Here is a 12,064-nt window from a genome sequence, read left to right as displayed (position 1 = left end):
AGCACCAAACTAGCAGCTCCGACCACACCGACAGCGTCATTGCATTTTGGTACACCAGATTTACATTGCGTTCGGTGTGGTGCATACCTTGTGTTATGTATGCATCAAACTGTATGCGTGGACGGCTTGACAGAAATGGTAGAAGAAGGTGAATGTTGAACTTTTGTTGCATACATATCCAGATGATGATGCATACTATCTTGCGAAATGACACTCAGTGTTTTCGAAGCATTACTTACAACTGCACTAGAATCTGACAGCCTTCATGTGTAGATTACGAAAATACAGAGCCTCGAACACACCGACAACGTCCTTGCGCAAAAAAATATGCAGCATCATCTGGATTCTGCTACCATTTCTGTCAAACCTGTCTGCATGTCCATGATAGCTTTCTAAAAACTATAGTTATGTTAGGTAATGGTTTGGCTTATCATGTTCATGTCTATGTAGAAGAAGACTGTAGGAGGAAGTGGAGAGGACTCAGGGACAGGTATCAGAGAGAGAAAAGAGCCTTGGCGCTTGTGCCTCGGGCAACGAGTGGCAATTTTACAGCCAGACCCTTTAGTCATACACAAGTATGACCACCACCGGTGCATCAAGACCCTCTACGTCATTTACAAGTGAGACCCACGCCTCTACCGGTGCGAGACCCTCTATAACGTCTACATCATCCACAAGTATGACCACCACCGGTGCAGTGAGAACCTCTACAACGTCTACATCATCCACAAGTATGACCACCACCGGTGCAGTGAGACCCTCTACAACGTCTACATCATCCACAAGTATGACCACCACCGGTGCAGTGAGAACCTCTACAACGTCTACATCATCCACAAGTATGACCACCACCGGTGCAGCCATGGAAGATGATGAAATGGAGGAAGCATCTCTGGATCTATGACCACCTGAGATTATTATGACCCTCACGGAAGTCACTGAGGACCTTGTTGAACAGGATGTGGCCGTGGAGACAAACCTGATACTCACAGGTGCCAACCCTGAAGAGACTGTCTCAGCAAAGAAAAGGTTCAAATTCATCAGCTGCTTTCGATGCCGAGTTCAATGGTACGTTTTTTCTCTCCACAACACAAGTAGTGTTATAAGTATTGCGACAATGAAGTAGGTCATTTTTATGTAGGCTAATTGGTATTTCAGATCAAAGGATTAATATGAGGCAAATGTATAGCTGTTGTTTCTGGGTTAGAAAATATCCTAAAACAGTTTGCTGTCTAAATATTTGCCAGTCATATTCATCTTTTTATCTGAAATACAAATTACATGAGTAAACAGCAAGAATGACCAACTTTACAACACTGTTCCAATATTTATGTCACTAACTACAGTATACAAGCAGTATTTAGTTAACATAAATTTCACCTTTTATGGTGTTATATTATGTGATGCTTGTATGTGTTGTTTTTCTCTTCCCTTCCAGAGATGGAGTCAATTTAGCCGATCAGCTCAAAGGAAGGACAGGAAGAGGAGACTTGTCTGGTTGTCCTCCAATGGGTTTTGAGCGGGAGGTGAGGAGAGAGGATGTAACGCTTCTCGTTGGTGGAAAGAGAAGAGGACCAAGGTGCAGCGTGGTAAGTGTTCATTTTAATACACAAAATAAACTGAACACTGAAATGACAAAAATAATAACGAACGAAAACGAAACAGTTCTGTAAGGAATACGCACAAAACAGAAAACAATCACCCACAACCAAAATAGGGAAAACAGGCTACCTAAGTATGATTCTCAATCAGAGACAACAATCGACAGCTGCCTCTGATTGAGAACCATACCAGGCCAAACACAGAAATACAACATAGAAAAAATAACATAGACTACCCACCCCAACTCACACCCTGACCAAACTAACACAAAGACATAATAAAGGAACTAAGGTCAGAACGTGGTCAGAACGTGACAGAGGATGCGAGGAATCAAGGAAATGCAACTGAGATTTTCCAACTGTCCTCTATTGAGATTTTCCAATTTTATTCCGCTTACTATGTCCTTGTTAGTAGTTTCTCAATACTTAGGATAGCATTCATTATTAGTTGTACATAGATTGCATGAAAATTGACTGAATTGAAGCTGACACACTAGAGAATTCAGATGCTCTTGTTGTTCTTTTACAAGACTAAAGGTGAAATGTGTGTTTACCTGTATTGTGGCTACACATTCACTCTCCTCCACTCCTCTCTGTACCTCAGATCTCCAGTGCCCTGCCCTCTCTCTCTTTATGACCATGTCTGAAGTTCCCCTACTACGTCTAGGCTTTATGAGTAGTGCCTGTATCTGTCTGCAGTTGTGCCATTTTCACACGCACATACACAACTCTTTCAATAGTTTTCATTTTTTTCTACATTTTTACCCCAAACACACCTGTCATGTTCTTTCCTGTACTTGAATACTTATATTGTGTTTTTATAGTCAGCTGTTTCATTTGTTTATTAATATCTCATTTAGACTTAATCTGCTTATTTCTTCCCTACACCTTTACAGATCTAAGACAAGATGAAAGTAAAAACACATTCTCTTCCTAATTGTTTTTTTTCTCCACCTGCATTTTGTCAGAGCAAGGAAGATGTAGGGCCTCATGAGGTCGGGTCTCAAAGGGAAGGAAGGCCTCGTCATCGACGAAGACGTGGGGAACAGGTCCCAGGTCTTCAGCCCCAGGGAGTGATGCAGGTGGTAGAATCTCCAGGGTGCCATCCTGAAGTGCCTGGCCGAAGGCAGAGTCCCGGAGGGTCCCACCATCACTTCCCTTGCCGTAAGCACCAACATCGACGACACGGAAACAGTAGAAGGCATCTACAACAGCCAAGAGTACAACTGAATATGTACCCTTGTAGTTGTAGACTTGCGAACCCAAGTACGGTGGAGCCTGGATTACTACATTTCTCAGCAATGGAGCCATGACAGTTGGGGAAATTCCACCTCTCCAGGAACTCGTCAGCGATGGCCCTCCAGTCTTCCTCCTTGGGGACAGGCATGTATTCACCAACCACATCCCAAATGGCTTGTGCCACAGAGGGAGCAATGCCTGCCACCGTGGACCGTCTAACTCCGAAGCTGAATCCAATGGTCCTGTAGGAGTCTCCTGTCACCAATAATCTGAAATATAATAAAAAATAGTGAGTAACTTGAAATTCCACCCACATATTCTACTACATTAGTTTATTATGCTCTACTAATTATATTGTAATACTCATAAACCATCATTAACAATGCCTTGAAACAGTACAATTCAATCTATGACTATCAATAAACTGTATCCCAGCCTAACTCTTACCACCGTTTTTTCTATCTAGTACCTAAAAGGGTTCTCCAGCTGTCCCCAAGGGAGAACCCTTTGAAGAACCATTTTTGGTTCCAAGTATAACCTTTTCCCCAAAGGGTTCTGATGAATGACTTACTGTCTTGAACAACAATGGGTCCTGGAGAAGACTAGCCTACCCTCATCAGGGCAGAAGGCACCCGGACGTTATTTTAATTTGGTAACATTGCATCATTAAAAATGATTTTAAACCAACTTTAGGAAAAGCTATAGTCCTAATAAACATTCTGTAAAAATACATATGTCACATAGGGGCTTTTAACTACAGAGCCCTTTTGCGAGCTTGGTTGCACATAAAATATATCTAATATCAATCAATTACGGTATCAAAGGCTTTAAACATTCACTAGAATTTAGCTTACCGGAGACAAATCGCCACGCGTTCAACTAACTCCCGGTAGTTGTTACCCATCCGGGCGATCCTGGCTCCAACTATCTGGAGCAGGTGATCCAACTCGCTTCGGTTCAGACTAAATCAACTTCGAAATTCCTCTCAAAATAGTCGAAGCTATTAAACGAAACGGTGGAACTCCCCTGCATGCTTTCTGGACTTCAACCATCTCTGGACCCACACAGACCTGCGCTTTCGGCGGGGCTGCTCCCATCCCAACAGCGCGATAAAAAAATCCCCTTCCTCAACGTGGGTCACATTGTCGAAAGAGCCGAGTCTCTTCTATCTTGATTTTTTTATTATTGCATTTCGCGCCAAACTATTTTTATTAGGTAATCCCATTTTTTTTACTAGCTACTGATATGGAATTGTTTTACCAAGGATAATTTAGCTATTTGATTTTGAATTTTAAGACCCCTTGAACTATACTGCTATTAGCCCACAAACGCATTTAATAACATTCACTACATTGTTCGTGTTTCTCCTATATCTGAGAAATAAGGAGATAAATAATTTATTGATTTTACCCCATATTTTTGGCATTAAAAACAAGTCTCCATATATATATATATATATATATACTCCCATTAATTTTTTCAACTGGTACCAGGGACCTTCAGATGAGTCTTGTGAGGCCTCATGTTTAGTAGCTTTGACACATTTAAGGCACAATGTCACACCAGCAGTTCCTGAGCAATTCCACAGATTCTTCCATGAAAACAGACAGTGTTCCCTCGGCCTTCATAATGAGTTTGTAATAGGAGCCAGTGAGTAATAAACAGAACCTTTAGTATTCACATCCGGTCTATGTGACAGAGCTTTGCATTATTCCTTCAGGACAAAAACAGAACATGCCAAAGTATTCATTTCACATGAACACTCATGTACTTCCAAAATGGCTATTAATTGACACACAGCGCAATGTAGTTTGAAACAGATTATTTTTATTATGTCTCTAAGCAGAAAAATTGCATTATTTCCGGTCAGAACACAGTACACTCTGTTTCAACCACAGAACGCTGTGTCATTGGCATTAGACTTTAGCTTTGAGTGCTGAAAAGGTGAATGACACTTAGTTTAATGTGTCCCTGAAAAGTATTGCATGACTTTATAGGGAGATCAAAAACAAACAGGAAATGTGCAGAGCTGAACATGCAGTGAGATCATCCATCCTTTGAGTGACATACACATTTGTCCTGCATGGTCAACTTTGGCTTCTGGTTCCTACCATTCTAACTTGCTACCTATCTGACTCTCACAACACACATCCTTTATGGTCTTTCTCAGTGACAGTTCTGACACTTTTGGTTGTTGATGTTGCAGCCCTTGCTGGTGTCACCCGGACCCTTAGGGGGAACAGAAACACAGACCGGTAGCAGACACAGATGGGAAATCTCTGCATTAGAGGTGAGCAGTGGAACACAACCAAGCAGAGCTTGACTGAATGTGGCAGAGAGAGACAGGAGAGGCGGGCTCTTACCCCTGGCCCCCAGGGACGCCCTCTGGTGACCGAGCAGATCTCGGTGTGACAGATAGTGCAACGCAGCCAATCACAGCCCTCATTTTTCTGCATAATGATAATGCACTGAGGGCAGTGCAAGGCCTCTCCGGAGAGGACCAGGGTCTGCGAGAGAGGGTTATTTTCTGTGAATATGATATGAGCAAAGTCTAACTACCTGAAAACCCTAACATTCCTTCCACTTGTCTTCAATGCTTGTTGAAATCAATCTACAGGTATAAAGTAAACGTGTCTGATTGTGTGTCATCTTGAGCAGATCTCTGGTTCTGCAGGCTGCGGAGTCATTCTCAGCATGGCTGTTAGGTCATCCTGGTACTGTTCACAGTCCATCTCTTCATGGATCGCCTGAGAGAGAGAGGCGAAAGTAGAGGAGGTGGTCTTTTCAAATCCATTTTGTTTGCAATCATTGGTGAATGTAAATGTGATGTGTGTACCTTGCAGAGCAGGCAGTTGTGCTTGTTGCAGATGGGGCAGTGGAACACATTGACTGTGTCCTCATAGACACACTGTCCGGAATTCTGGTCTGTATTAGCCAGGGTGTTATACAGCATGTCTATAATATCCAATGTACCATCTTAAGTAGCTAGTATGTTTAAGTATACTGAACAAAAATATAAAGGCAACATGTGAAGTGTTATTCCCATGAGCTGAAATAAAAGATCTCAGAAATGTTCCATATGTACAAAAATCGTATTTCTCGCTAAATGTTGTGCACAAATTTGTTTGGATCCCTGTTAGTGAGCATTTCTCCTTTGCCAAGATAATCCACCTGACAGGTGTGGCATAGCAAGAAGCTGATTAAACAGAATGGGCTGTCAGGTCATCCTGGTTCTGATCATTACACAGGTGCACCTTGTGCTGGGGACAATAAAAGGTCACTAAAATAAGCAGTTGTGTCACACAACGCCACAGATGTCTCAAGTTTAGGGAGCGTGCAATTGACATGTAGGGGGTCACTAGGCGGTTACTCGGGGTAGGGTCAATTGGGGTATATTCAGTAGAGTCACTAGGGTTAGGGTCACTGGGGGTAGGGTCACTAGGTTCACTAAGGGTAGAGTCACTAGGAGTAGGGTCACTCGGTTCACTAGGGGTAGGGTCACTCGGTTCACTAGGGGTAGAGTCACTAGGGGTAGGAGGGGCTCACTCGGTTCACTAGGGGTAGGGGGTCACTAGGGGTAGGGGGGGTCACTCGGTTCACTAGGGGTGGGGGGTCACTACGTTCACTAGGGGTAGAGTCACTCGGTTCACTAGGGGTAGGGGGGTAGAGTCACTCGGTTCACTAGGGGTAGGGGGGGGTCACTACGTTCACTAGGGGTAGAGTCACTACGTTCACTAGGGGTAGAGTCACTACGTTCACTAGGGGTAGAGTCACTACGGGGTTCACTAGGGGTACTAGGGTCACTACGTTCACTAGGGGTAGAGTCACTACGTTCACTAGGGGTAGAGTCAGAGTCACTACGTTCACTAGGGGGTAGAGTCACTACGTTCACTAGGGGTAGAGTCACTACGTTCACTAGGGGTCACTAGTCACTATGTTCACTAGGGGTAGAGTCACTAGGGGTAGGGTCACTAGGGGTCACTAGGGGTAGGGTCACACTACATTCACTAGGGGTAGAGTCACTATGTTCACTAGGGGTAGAGTCACTAGGGGTAGGGTCACTAGGGGTCACTAGGGGTAGGGTCACTACGTTCACTAGGGGTTCAGAGTCACTAGGTTCACTAGGGGTAGAGTCACTAGGGGAGTCACGTTCACTAGGGGTCACTAGGGGTCACTACGTTCACCAGGGGTTGGTTCACTAAGGGTAGTGTCACTACGTTCACTAGGGGTAGGGTCACTAGGGGTCACTAGGGGTAGGGGGTCACTAGGGTAGGGTCACTAGGGAGTCACTAGGGGTCACTATGTTCACTAGGGGTAGGGTCACTAGGGGTCACTAGGGGTAGGGTCACTAGGGGTCACTAGGGGTAGGGTCACTAGGGGTCACTAGGGGTAGGGTCACTAGGGGTAGGGTCACTAGGGGTCACTAGGGGTCACTAGGGGTAAGGTCACCAGGGGTTGGTTCAATAGAGGTAGGGTCACCAGGTTCACTAGGGGTAGAGTCACTAGGTTCACTAGAGGTAGAGTCACTAGGGGTAGAGTCACTAGGGGTAGGAGGGGCTCACTCGGTTCACTAGGGGTAGGGGGTCACTCGGTTCACTAGGGGTAGAGTCACTAGGGGTCACTAGGGGTGGGGTCACTAGGGGTAGGGTCACTACGTTCACTAGGGGTAGAGTCACTAGGGGTCACTAGGGGTAGGGTCACTAGGGGTCACTAGGGGTAGGGTCACTAGGGGTAGAGTCACTACGTTCACTAGGGGTAGAGTCACTAGGGGTCACTAGGGGTAGGGTCACTAGGGGTAGAGTCACTAGGGGTAGAGTCATTACGTTCACTAGGGGTAGAGTCACTACGTTCACTAGGGGTAGGGTCACTAGGGGTAGAGTCACTAAGGGTCAGGGTCACTACGTTCACTAGGGGTAGAGTCACTACGTTCACTAGGGGTAGGGTCACTAGGGGTCACTAGGGGTAGGGTCACTACGTTCACTAGGGGTAGAGTCACTACGTTCACTAGGGGTAGGGTCACTAGGGGTCACTAGGGGTCACTAGGGTCACTACGTTCACTAGGGGTAGGGTCACTAGGGGTAAGGTCACCAGGGGTCACTAGGGGTAGGGTCACTAGGGGTCACTAGGAGTAGGGTCACTCGGTTCACTAGGGGTAGGGTCACTCGGTTCACTAGGGGTCAGAGTCACTAGGGGTAGGAGGGGCTCACTCGGTTCACTAGGGGTAGGGGGTCACTCGGTTCACTAGGGGTGGGGGGGGGTCACTCGGTTCACTAGGGGTAGGGGGGGTCACTCGGTTCACTAGGGGTAGGGGGGTCAGGGGGTCACTACGTTCACTAGGGGTAGAGTCACTACGTTCACTAGGGGGTAGAGTCACTACGTTCACTAGGGGTAGGGTCACTCACGTTCACTAGGGGTAGAGTCACTACGTTCACTAGGGGTAGGGTCAGAGTCACTACGTTCACTAGGGGTAGAGTCACTACGTTCACTAGGGGTAGAGTCACTATGTTCACTAGGGGTAGAGTCACTAGGGGTAGGGTCACTAGGGGTCACTAGGGGTAGGGTCACTACATTCACTAGGGGTAGGTCAGAGTCACTATGTTCACTAGGGGTCAGAGTCACTAGGGGTAGGGTCACTAGGGGTCACTAGGGGTAGGGTCACTACGTTCACTAGGGGTAGAGTCACTACGTTCACTAGGGGTAGAGTCACTACGTTCACTAGGGGTCACTAGGGGTCACTACGTTCACCAGGGGTTGGTTCACTAAGGGTAGTGTCACTACGTTCACTAGGGGTAGGGTCACTAGGGGTCACTAGGGGTAGGGTCACTAGGGGTAGGGTCACTAGGGGTCGGGTCACTATGTTCACTAGGGGTAGGGTCACTAGGGGTCACTAGGGGTAGGGTCACTAGGGGTCACTAGGGGTAGGGTCACTAGGGGTCACTAGGGGTAGGGTCACTAGGGGTAGGGTCACTAGGGGTCACTAGGGGTCACTAGGGGTAAGGTCACCAGGGGTTGGTTCAATAGAGGTAGGGTCACCAGGTTCACTAGGGGTAGAGTCACTAGGTTCACTAGAGGTAGAGTCACTAGGGGTAGAGTCACTAGGGGTAGGAGGGGCTCACTCGGTTCACTAGGGTAGGGGGTCACTCGGTTCACTAGGGGTAGAGTCACTAGGGGTCACTAGGGGTGGGGTCACTAGGGGTAGGGTCACTACGTTCACTAGGGGTAGAGTCACTAGGGGTCACTAGGGGTAGGGTCACTAGGGGTCACTAGGGGTAGGGTCACTAGGGGTAGAGTCACTACGTTCACTAGGGGTAGAGTCACTAGGGGTCACTAGGGGTAGGGTCACTAGGGGTAGAGTCACTAGGGGTAGAGTCATTACGTTCACTAGGGGTAGAGTCACTACGTTCACTAGGGGTAGGGTCACTAGGGGTAGAGTCACTAAGGGTAGGGTCACTACGTTCACTAGGGGTAGAGTCACTACGTTCACTAGGGGTAGGGTCACTAGGGGTCACTAGGGGTAGGGTCACTCACGTTCACTAGGGGTAGAGTCACTACGTTCACTAGGGGTAGGGTCACTAGGGGTCACTAGGGGTAGGGTCACTACGTTCACTAGGGGGTAGGTTCACTAGGGGTAAGGTCACCAGGGGTCACTAGGGGTAGGGTCACTAGGGGTCACTAGGGGTAGGGTCACTAGGGGTCACTAGGGGTAGGGTCACTAGGGGTCACTAGGGGTAGGGTCACTAGGGGTAGGGTCACTAGGGGTCACTAGGGGTAGGGTCACTAGGGGTAAGGTCACCAGGGGTCACTAGGGGTAGGGTCACTAGGGGTAGGGTCACTAGGGGTAAGGTCACTAGGGTTCACTAGGGGTAGGGTCACTAGGGGTCACTAGGGGTAGGGTCACTAGGGGTAAGGTCACCAGGGGTTGGTTCAATAGGGGTAGGGTCACCAGGTTCACTAGGGGTAGAGTCACTAGGTTCACTAGAGGTAGAGTCACTAGGTTCACTAGGGTTAGAGTCACTAGGTTCACTAGAGGTAGAGTCACTAGGGGTAGAGTCACTAGGTTCACTAGGGGTAGAGTCACTAGGGGTAGGTTCACTAGGGGTTGGGTCACTAGGTGTCACTAGGGGTTGGGTCACTGGGGGGTTACTATGCTCACTAGGGGTAGGGTCAATAGGGGTATATTCAATATAGTCACTAGGGGTAGGGTCACCATGTTGTGTGTTACCCTCAGAAACAGTGGAGAGGCTCTCTGAGCAGGACTCCTTCCCCAGGCTGTAAGTCCAGGTAACAGATCATACAGTCCACAGCCTCTGGGTTGGGCACCAGGTCCTTCCCATCTCGCATCATCAGCAGGGCAAAGTTCTCTCCACTCTGCTTCTGTAGCCTGGGGAGGTGAGGATCCACAAAAACACAACAATTAACACACAGGCATTCCTTTAATTCAAAACAGCATTTTACTTGCTTGATTAGTTAAATACACGTTTTAAATTCAATAAGATGTTTTTTTTGTTCTACTTTCAGTCAAAATGCATTCATTATTAATGAAATTGTGCATTGAAAGTTAACTTTAATTGCTGTTTGTTTTCAATGTGTTTTGAACTTCATGACCCAGACTGAAACAAACAGGAACAGAGTGGGCAACACAGCAGAGTTGTTTTCCCCCTCTGAAACAGGTTTCAAGTGGTTGACACACTGCAAGAATGGCCTACATGGACTTGCAGTAGTTACAATATTTATTATATAAAATGCTTTCATTTGCTTAGACATACAGTATTTGTTTCAAACGACATCAGAGGGTAGGTAGCCACAATTCTGTCCTATGTAATGTAGTCACTGAGGTTGTGGCGTAAGACAAATAACTATTGCTCAGTAGCTTGAGAGACTGCATGGGTTGAAGAGAAGGGTACATCGTGTTACAGCTGAAAAATATAGAAAGTGTGTGTCAGTCTCCTTCTGTGATGATAAGTGGAGCATGCGAGTCTCTTTCTGTGATGATACGTGGAGCGTGTGAGTCAGTAATCCTGGTCCAAGTTTTCCAGTATGGACTTGTTTTGAGCACCCGTGCCCCCCCAGCTCTCTTCTCCCCTTCTCCTTTAAAAATACAGAGAGACAGAAAAGAAGAGTCAGCCTTTGAGAGCCCATCCTACCTTCCCATGTCATCTCAACCCTTACATTATCCTACTAAGCCTTTCCCTTAATAAACCTTTAAACTACAGTCGTTCACTTTCAACTGTGTACGTGCAAGAGTGTGCATGTGTGTGTCTACATCAGAGTCCTACCTGTCCTGTCGGCACAGTCTGACAGCTTGCATCAGCACTATTTGAATGTGTTTACGTGTATGAGTGAGGGAGTGTGTGGATCTGTCTGAGCTTAAAACCATCCTACCTGCTGGTACTGTTGGACAGTTTCTTCTTCCTGCTGTATGCGGTGGACTCCAGAGAGTCTGGTTTGTGGCTTCCAGGAACAGTAGAACTCTGGACGGTCTGTACTGCAGATCTCACAGCCAGGCCGCATGGGCTTGTTTATGTACGTACAAAAGGGGCAGGCCCAACCCTGAGACACAGCAAGAGCGTCTTTGCAGGTGTGTAGATGGATATCTACTGTATGTCAACTTACAGCATCTAGGTATGTATCAGTTATGTTGAGGGTAAAATCCATTAAGCCGAGTCAAATAGTTATTCAATTATTACCAAGGGGTATTGTACAGAGCTTGTGTGTACCTGAGGGCCTGATTTCTTGGGACTAAGTGCATCATTGAGTTGTGGCATCTCCAGGTTGATGAGGTCTTTGATTTCACTGATGTTCAGCCTCTCTGCCCCTGCTCCATTTGGCCCTGTTCCATTTGAACCTACAGGGACAGGAACAACGCTTGGTCAGGAGGGTGCCAACAATGGGTCCTTATGTCAATGGTGTGTGCGTGTTTAGCAGTCTCACCCTTGCTGCTGTGGCTCAGTCTGAGTGGCAGGGTGCTGTAACCCCTCCAGTCCTGGGATGTGGGGCAGTTGCTGGGGGGCCCATGAGGTGGGGTAGCGCGGGTGAGGAGGGTACTCTCCTGGTCCTGCTGGAGCAGCTGCCATGTGAGGCGGACCTGGCAGGCGGAGAGGAGGTACAGGAAGGCCGTGCCTCCATCCCTGCGCACCCAATATGATGCCAGAGAGCGCTGCTCGGCACACAGACACTGGCCGATGACCCAATGCTGCACCCGCGGATGGAAGCCATACTCCAGG

At 47.3% G+C, this 12,064-nt stretch overlaps 1 long non-coding RNA gene across 1 annotated transcript; it reads left to right on the top strand.

Annotated features, from left to right (window-relative positions):
- The first annotated feature begins 637 nt into the window (after positions 1–637).
- Positions 638–2,700, top strand: LOC112215367. Its single transcript, XR_002948217.2, has 3 exons — positions 638–1,068; positions 1,439–1,589; positions 2,570–2,700. It is a non-coding gene; the product is annotated as an uncharacterized LOC112215367 (long non-coding RNA).
- Positions 2,701–12,064: the final 9,364 nt, after the last annotated feature.

Source organism: Oncorhynchus tshawytscha, linkage group LG16, assembly GCF_018296145.1.
Source record: "Oncorhynchus tshawytscha isolate Ot180627B linkage group LG16, Otsh_v2.0, whole genome shotgun sequence".
Lineage (NCBI taxonomy): Eukaryota > Metazoa > Chordata > Actinopteri > Salmoniformes > Salmonidae > Oncorhynchus > Oncorhynchus tshawytscha.
The sequence above is the reverse complement of the archived record's forward strand: the minus strand, read 5'-3'. Positions and strand labels throughout refer to the sequence as shown.